Source organism: Echinops telfairi, unplaced genomic scaffold, assembly GCF_000313985.2.
Source record: "Echinops telfairi isolate 266 unplaced genomic scaffold, ASM31398v2 ScPeMD7_8;HRSCAF=38, whole genome shotgun sequence".
NCBI classification, from domain to species: domain Eukaryota; kingdom Metazoa; phylum Chordata; class Mammalia; order Afrosoricida; family Tenrecidae; genus Echinops; species Echinops telfairi.
In genome coordinates, this window is record NW_022103905.1 from 14,138,479 (window position 1) to 14,145,295 (window position 6,817).

Below are 6,817 nucleotides of genomic sequence, written 5' to 3' on the forward strand. Positions count from 1 at the left end.
GGATGATCCCTTCAGGACCAGTGGTGAGAGTGGCAATATGGGAGCGTGGGGTAGAAAGGGGGAACTTATTACAAGGATCTACATATAACCTTCTCCCTGGGGGACGAACAACAGAAAAGTGGGTGAAGGGAGACGTTGGAAAGTGTAAGATATGACAAAATAAGAATTTATAAATTATCAAGGGCTCATGAGGGAGGGGGAAAAACCAGGAGCTGATGCCAGGGGCTTACGTGGAGAGCAAATGTTTTGAGAATGATGAGGGCAATGAACGTACAAACGTGCTTTACACAATTGATGTATGTATGGATTGTGATAAGAGTTGTATGAGCCCATAATAAAATGATTTAAAAAATGCAAAAGGGGCATAGGGAAAAAGTTACTGAATACAAATATTCCTGGGGTGAGGTCCAGGTAGCATGGCAGGGACCAGCCCAAATCCAAGGATACATATGGTAGCCAACTAAAAAGGGGGGGGGGGCAAGGAAAAAAAAAAAAGTCATGCGTAGCGGAGGAACAGGATACTAACCAACCCAAGGGGAGGGTATTGTTTATATCTTCACAGGGAAAGAGGGACCAGATTTCAACCCAGTACTCCAAGATGTGAATGCAACATACTGGCATGAAACAGGGAACCAGTGGAGTGGACTGAGGGGCCGGCCCCAATCCTAACTATGTGGACAGCCGCACCTCCCTGCCCCACTACCCCCACTGAGAAGAATTTACTTCAGAGGACAGCACAGAAACTCCAGCTCAGGAAGAGGGAAATGTCTGATCAGAGCACACAGAAGCAAATGAAGCGGGAGGAAGAGAAAGTGGAGCACATCCTGGCCCACCAAGCTTGAGGACGATATTCCCACTCAGAGAAGCCAATGCACCGAGAGGACCATATGGCCGGCCCCACTATGAGACATGCCATCCCTCATTGATCCATAGCCCTATGGGGGGTAACACTGGAGATACAGTGCGGGAATTGTGCATGATCTGACCCCACCACACCGAGGCAAAGCACTAAGGGTGTGCAACAGAACAGCAAGGAGAGCAGAGCAAAGAAGTCCCAAGGGAGTACCAAAAATAGACCTTGGGTGGGGTCCAGCAACTATGGCAGGGGCCAAACCCAATCCAGGGAGACATATGGCAGCCAATTAAATAGGAGGGGGAAAGAAAGAGAAAAAAAATAAGCCATGGGTGGCGGGGAGCAGAGTACAAATCCACTCAAGGGGAGGGTATTGTTTACATCTCCACAGGAGAGGGAGAGAGACACCAGGCTTCAACCTGATGCACCAAGACAAGAATACAACATACCGGCAAGTACCAGGGAATCAATAGAGGTCTGTAGGGCCGGCCCCAATCCCAACTATGCGGACCCCACCCCCACCCCTTTGAAGAATGCACTTCAGAGGACAGCACTGGGGCTACAGCTTAGGGAGAGGGTACATCAGACTGGAGCACATGGGAGAAATGCAAAGGGATGGAGAGGGAGGAGAGGACATCCTGGCCCACCAAGCCCCGAGGATGATGTGCCTGCTCAGAGCAGACAATGCACGGGGAGGACCGTAGGGCTGGCCCCACTGACCATAGGGCATCCCACACTGAACCATGACACTGTGGGGACAACCCTGGAGACACAGTGCGGGAATAGTACATGGTCTGGCCCCATCACTCTGGGGCGAGGCACTGAGGGCATGCAGCAGAGCAGCAGGGGGAGCAAGGGTTCGTGAGGAAGGGGGAATCGGGGAGGGAGGAGAAAAAATGAGGAGCTGATACCAAGGGCTCAATTAAAAAGAAAATGTTTTGATGGCAACATATGCACAAATGTACTTGATACAATTGATGTATGGATTGCTATTACTTGTAAGAGCCCCTGATAAAATGATTTATTAAAAAAAAAGATGGACTTTTTCCATGAACTCTTTGAAGTCTCCTCAATATATACATGTAAACATGTCCATATGTGGAATATGATAGCTATGCACACGATAGGAACAGAGCATCATGGGAATATAGGGAACAGAGCGGTGCTGTCTTGTACAGATGCTGACTGTATTATGCTTATGGACAGAGTGTGGCACCTATTTGTCTGACTCTTCTCCCCTCCCCCACCATCTTGCCTCCCTTAATCTTATCTGGGCAGCTCTAAATGTGGACTTGACTCTTAATTTGCTCTTAAGCACTAACTTCCATTTAATTTGTTAACCTAAGAATTAACCTACTTACTTCAATTCTGTTTGTTAACCTACCAAAAACTGCTTGCCACTTTAACTTCCTTTGAACTTCATGTGTTCTTAAAGACTGACTCCCTTCAATTTGTAACCACAACTGCCATTTAGCTAAACGCCCATTCACCCAGTTATTACTGTAATATATTATCTCCACAGACATTTTTCTGGTGAATATATCCAACTGAAAACATTTTGTGCTATGTACAAATGATGCGATACATGACAAAGAGGAAAATATTGGACCACACATAATAATGTCCTTTGTACAGAAAATACTAAATCACTGTGTTTAACTCTTTGCCTAGCTGTAATGAATTAGCATTGACCTGTGTAGGTTTACCTGGTTAACTTTGATGGGATATAGAAATAGAATTGGTTGTTTAGTATACTGATACTGTACCCTGTGACCTTATTAAAACTGGTCATTTGTTTCAATCGCTTTTCTCATAAATTCCTGTTTTACTGGCACACAATTAATTGTGTCATATGCGAATAAAAAGAGTAATTTTTCTTCCTTCAAATCTTGTTTGTTTTGCGTCAGTTAATTTTACTCTTTTTGACACAACTAGCATTTCCAGTCCATTGCTGAGAAAAATGGGTGAAACAGACATTCTTGTCTTGCTTCCGATTTTAGGGGAACACGGTTACTCTTTATAAGCTTAGAAACGTCCTTCCTATTATTACTTAGCTAAGAGTCTTGTACTGACATTCATATAATTTATTCTTTGGTGGAGCCATCAGGTAAGCGTTGGGCTAATAATCGCAGGGTCAGTGGTTCAAACCCACCAGCTGCTCTGGGGGGTAAAGTTGAGGCTTCTGGTCCAGTAAAGATTTATAATCTTGGAAATCCTATACAGAGTCACTATGAGTCAGAATCCACTTGATGGCAATGGGCCTCGGTTTTGGTGGTGAATTACATTAATTGATTTAACCAAGGTTAAAATAAGCATGCATTCCTGAGGTATATCATACCTGGTCATTAAGTATTACTGTTCCTATACACTGTGGGTTAAATATACTAACAATTTAAATATTTTTTGCATGTGTGCACAGAGATACTACTATATAAATTTCTTTCCTTGTAATACCCTTGCCGAGTTTTGATATCAAGGTTATACTGGGAATATTTCCTTTTATTTCATGAAAAATGTTGGGTAAATAGGTATTATTTAAACATTTGATAGAATTGAATACAGAAGCCTTCTGGCCTGAAGTTTATTACTGGAAAATTGTTTAATTATAATTTTATTCCATTACCAAACATCCAAATCTTAAATTTCTGCTCATAATGGTTTTAGTGTATTTTTACTTTTAAAGAATTTTTCTTTTTTTTAGCGAATTTGTAAAAATTATTGATATAAAGCTGTCCACAATACTTCTTTCCATTTTAATGTCTGTAGAACTTTGCTATCAGGTTTCTAAAGGTATAAACATTTACAGAAGCAGACTGCTGCGTCTCTCTCCCATAGAGCAGCTAGTGGATTTCAACCGCCGACCTTTCTGTTAGTAGTGTTGTGCTTTAACCTCCCCGCCACCAGATATCCTTCTTCCAGCACAAAATGGAACAATAGTCTCGCTTGTTCCATAAGGCTTCCATTGGCTAATTTTTTTTCAACTAAAAGTTATTTTTATTTTCAAATGTCACAGTACAAACAAAAATCGTTTTGTTCTGCTTTCTGTCCACTACTCCACTCGAAAAAGGATTCCTTTTTGAAAGAAAGGGGGAGCAAGTCTTCCACGCTGTGCCGTTAAAAACACCAGAGTCGCAGCAGCACCAGAGCTCCGGGTGAAGGGGTACGAGTAAGAGAAAAGTGATACAAAGAGGCTGTGCTCTGCCTTTCTCTGTCTGGCAGAGAAAGTCATTCCTGGCCGAGTGGGCACCATCATAGGACGGGCCGGGAGCTGCATCATGGGGGGGCCCAGGCATCATTGGCATGTGGCCCCCCATGGATGGCCTCATGCCAGGAGCAGGTCCCACTGGCATCATTCCAGGAGGAGGAGGGACCATCATTGGCATCATAGGTGGTCCCTCCATGTGGGGTGCCAGCATCATACCAGGGCAAGGAGGACCCCGGGAGACTAAGGGGAGCCAGGATCATGGCCCCTGCTGGAAGAGGAGGAGCAGAGAACAGAGTAGGAGGTATCTTTCCTTGTTGAAATGCAGCCGTCATTTTGTCAATGAGGCTCTGAGCCTGCTCTTCCGTGCATTTCTGATAATAGTCTTTCATAACTGTGTGTTCCCTCCCACTGCACTGTGTCTTTCTCACAGATGGAGAGTCACAGGTGAGCTATGTATCGCAGTAGTCACAATAAAACTTAGGCGTGTTGTTTGCCCCGGTGTTTGCTACTCCCCCATTGGCTAATTTTTAGAAGTAGATTACCACACTTTTCTTTCTGGTCTTAGTCTGGAAGCTCTGCTAAAACCTGTCCACCCCGGGTGACCTTGTTGGTTATCTGAAATACTGACAGCATAGCTTTCAACATTGTAACAACATATAAGCCACAGTTCAACAAACAGACAGAGTGGCCTTGACTTTATATGGCTAAAGTAGACCTTCTCTGAAGATGTAGCCTTTTTGTGCCCCCAACGACTGTCTTGCATGCTTAGTGAGCTCTCTCTTCTCTGACTGGTAGGAACGCTACAATCTCCTCCCTGTATTGCAAAACCTCCAGAATGTCGGCTCAGTTCACAGCGCCCTGGTATTCTTAGCCAAGCATTTTAGAATCTTCTCTTGCACACACATAGCTTAGTAATTTCCGGGACTCCTTCTCTAGGCAGCTCCTTCCACTCTAGAAATCTGTGGTTCTGATTCCTAACCTCTATATCTACCCAACAGAGCAGCTCTTCAACTTGAGCCTCCACTCTCCTGAGTCACAAAATACGTGGTTGTAGAGCTTATTCTGTTTTTCCCTCTGTCATCCTTGTGCCTAAAACAATTAGTGCATAGATGTATACATGAACTATACACATATTTTCCAGAATTTAGTTGCTTACAGCATCAGGTTAGGCCAACACCCTGTTATTCCATCATGGCTGAAATTAGAAATGTCAACATTATTTTTTAGCACTTAAAAAACCCGAACCAACAGCTGGAAACGTCTTTAAATTGAAAAAATATTAAAACTATGCATGTTTAATGGAGAAAAGTTAACTACATTCCCATTAAAATTAGGAATAAGACAAATATATATCCATCACTACTACCATTACATATTATTTGACATGTGTAAGCCAATGCAATTAGAAAAGTGAACAAAGACATACCCAGAAAGCTTTGACACATTGAAAACACATATTTCTGAGAAAAATGCAATACAATAAGTGAAATAATTTTTAAAAACTATAAATAACCAAAAAACTCCCAACCACTTGGGAATTTAAAAACTCTTTTAAGCATTACTGGGGCCAAAGAAGCAATCAAAACCAGATGCTATCAAATCTGGAATTTATCCTGGTAAAAAAAGAGAGATTTAACTTCATTCTTCTTCATGTGCATATCTAACTGACTAGATACCATTTCCTCAATAATCTAAAATTTCCAAAATGATTTAAAATGCTACTTTTTATGCCACACCAAATATAGTAGGGAGGTCCTCCTTTAAACTAGAAAACTAGCAACACTACTAGGGTAGGTGCCGCTGGCCAGATCTTCAGCGGCTCCCCTTATAATGACAAGACAACCTTCGCCTTCTCTTGATTAAAACAGAGTCTTCCAAACACGGACTACAATAGAATGATTTCTATATTTTTGACTGAATCAACTCTAGTCCAGGAGCATCGAACAACCCCCTCTGAGTTAGTGCACCCAGTGGCGTCACCTGGGAAGGTTCTTTCTGGTCACAGTGAATTTTGAGGGGAAAGCAGTTTCGCTTGAACCTCATTTTTGTGATGGCCGATGTAAGAGAACAGCATGCAGCTGTGAAAGTTTATGTCCTGCTTGGGAAAAATGCTGCAGAAACTGTTGTGAGATTGAACACAGCTTACAAGGACAGCGCTATGGGAAAAGCATAGAGTGGTTTTCTCATTTCAGAAAGGCGAAATGTCGATTGATAGCAAACCTCATTCTGGACATCTGTCAACTTCCCTATCTGTCAAAAATGTCGATAGATATTTTTGGAGTTTATTCCACCAGGTCAGACTGTTGAATCAACCTTCCTGTCCAGAGATTCTGAAAAGATGGCATAACAGTGTGTGACTGAAAAAGGCCTGATTTGTGGCAGGCAGGGGACTGCTTTTGCCACAACAATGCACCTGCTCACGCAGCCAACTCGATGGGCCAGTTTTTTGGCAAAAAACAGTATACCTCTTGTGCCTCATGCACCTGACTCACCTGATCTCGCTGCGTGGGTTTTCTTTTTGTTTCCAAGAATGAAGAGGAACATGAAAGGACAGCAATTTGACAGGTAGAAGAGATGAAGAACAACAAACAAACAAGGGAGGTGCTGTCAGCCATCCAAACAGATGAGTTTGTAAAATGTTTCTAAGAATGGAATCGCAGATTTGACAAATGTATTTTTTTTTTTGGATGCACATGCATTTTATTTTATTTTATTTTTTAACATTTTATTAGGGGCTCATACAACTGTTATCCCAATCC

The 6,817-nt window shown here is 42.5% G+C and overlaps 1 protein-coding gene and 1 pseudogene across 1 annotated transcript in view; both read right to left on the reverse strand.

Annotated features, from left to right (window-relative positions):
- Positions 1-6,817, reverse strand: part of LOC101641641 (E3 ubiquitin-protein ligase NEDD4-like) — a 43,178-nt gene that overhangs the window by 16,710 nt on the left and 19,651 nt on the right. The gene's annotated exons all lie outside the window — the stretch shown is intronic.
- Positions 3,903-6,817, reverse strand: part of LOC105978201 — a 4,086-nt pseudogene continuing 1,171 nt past the window's right edge.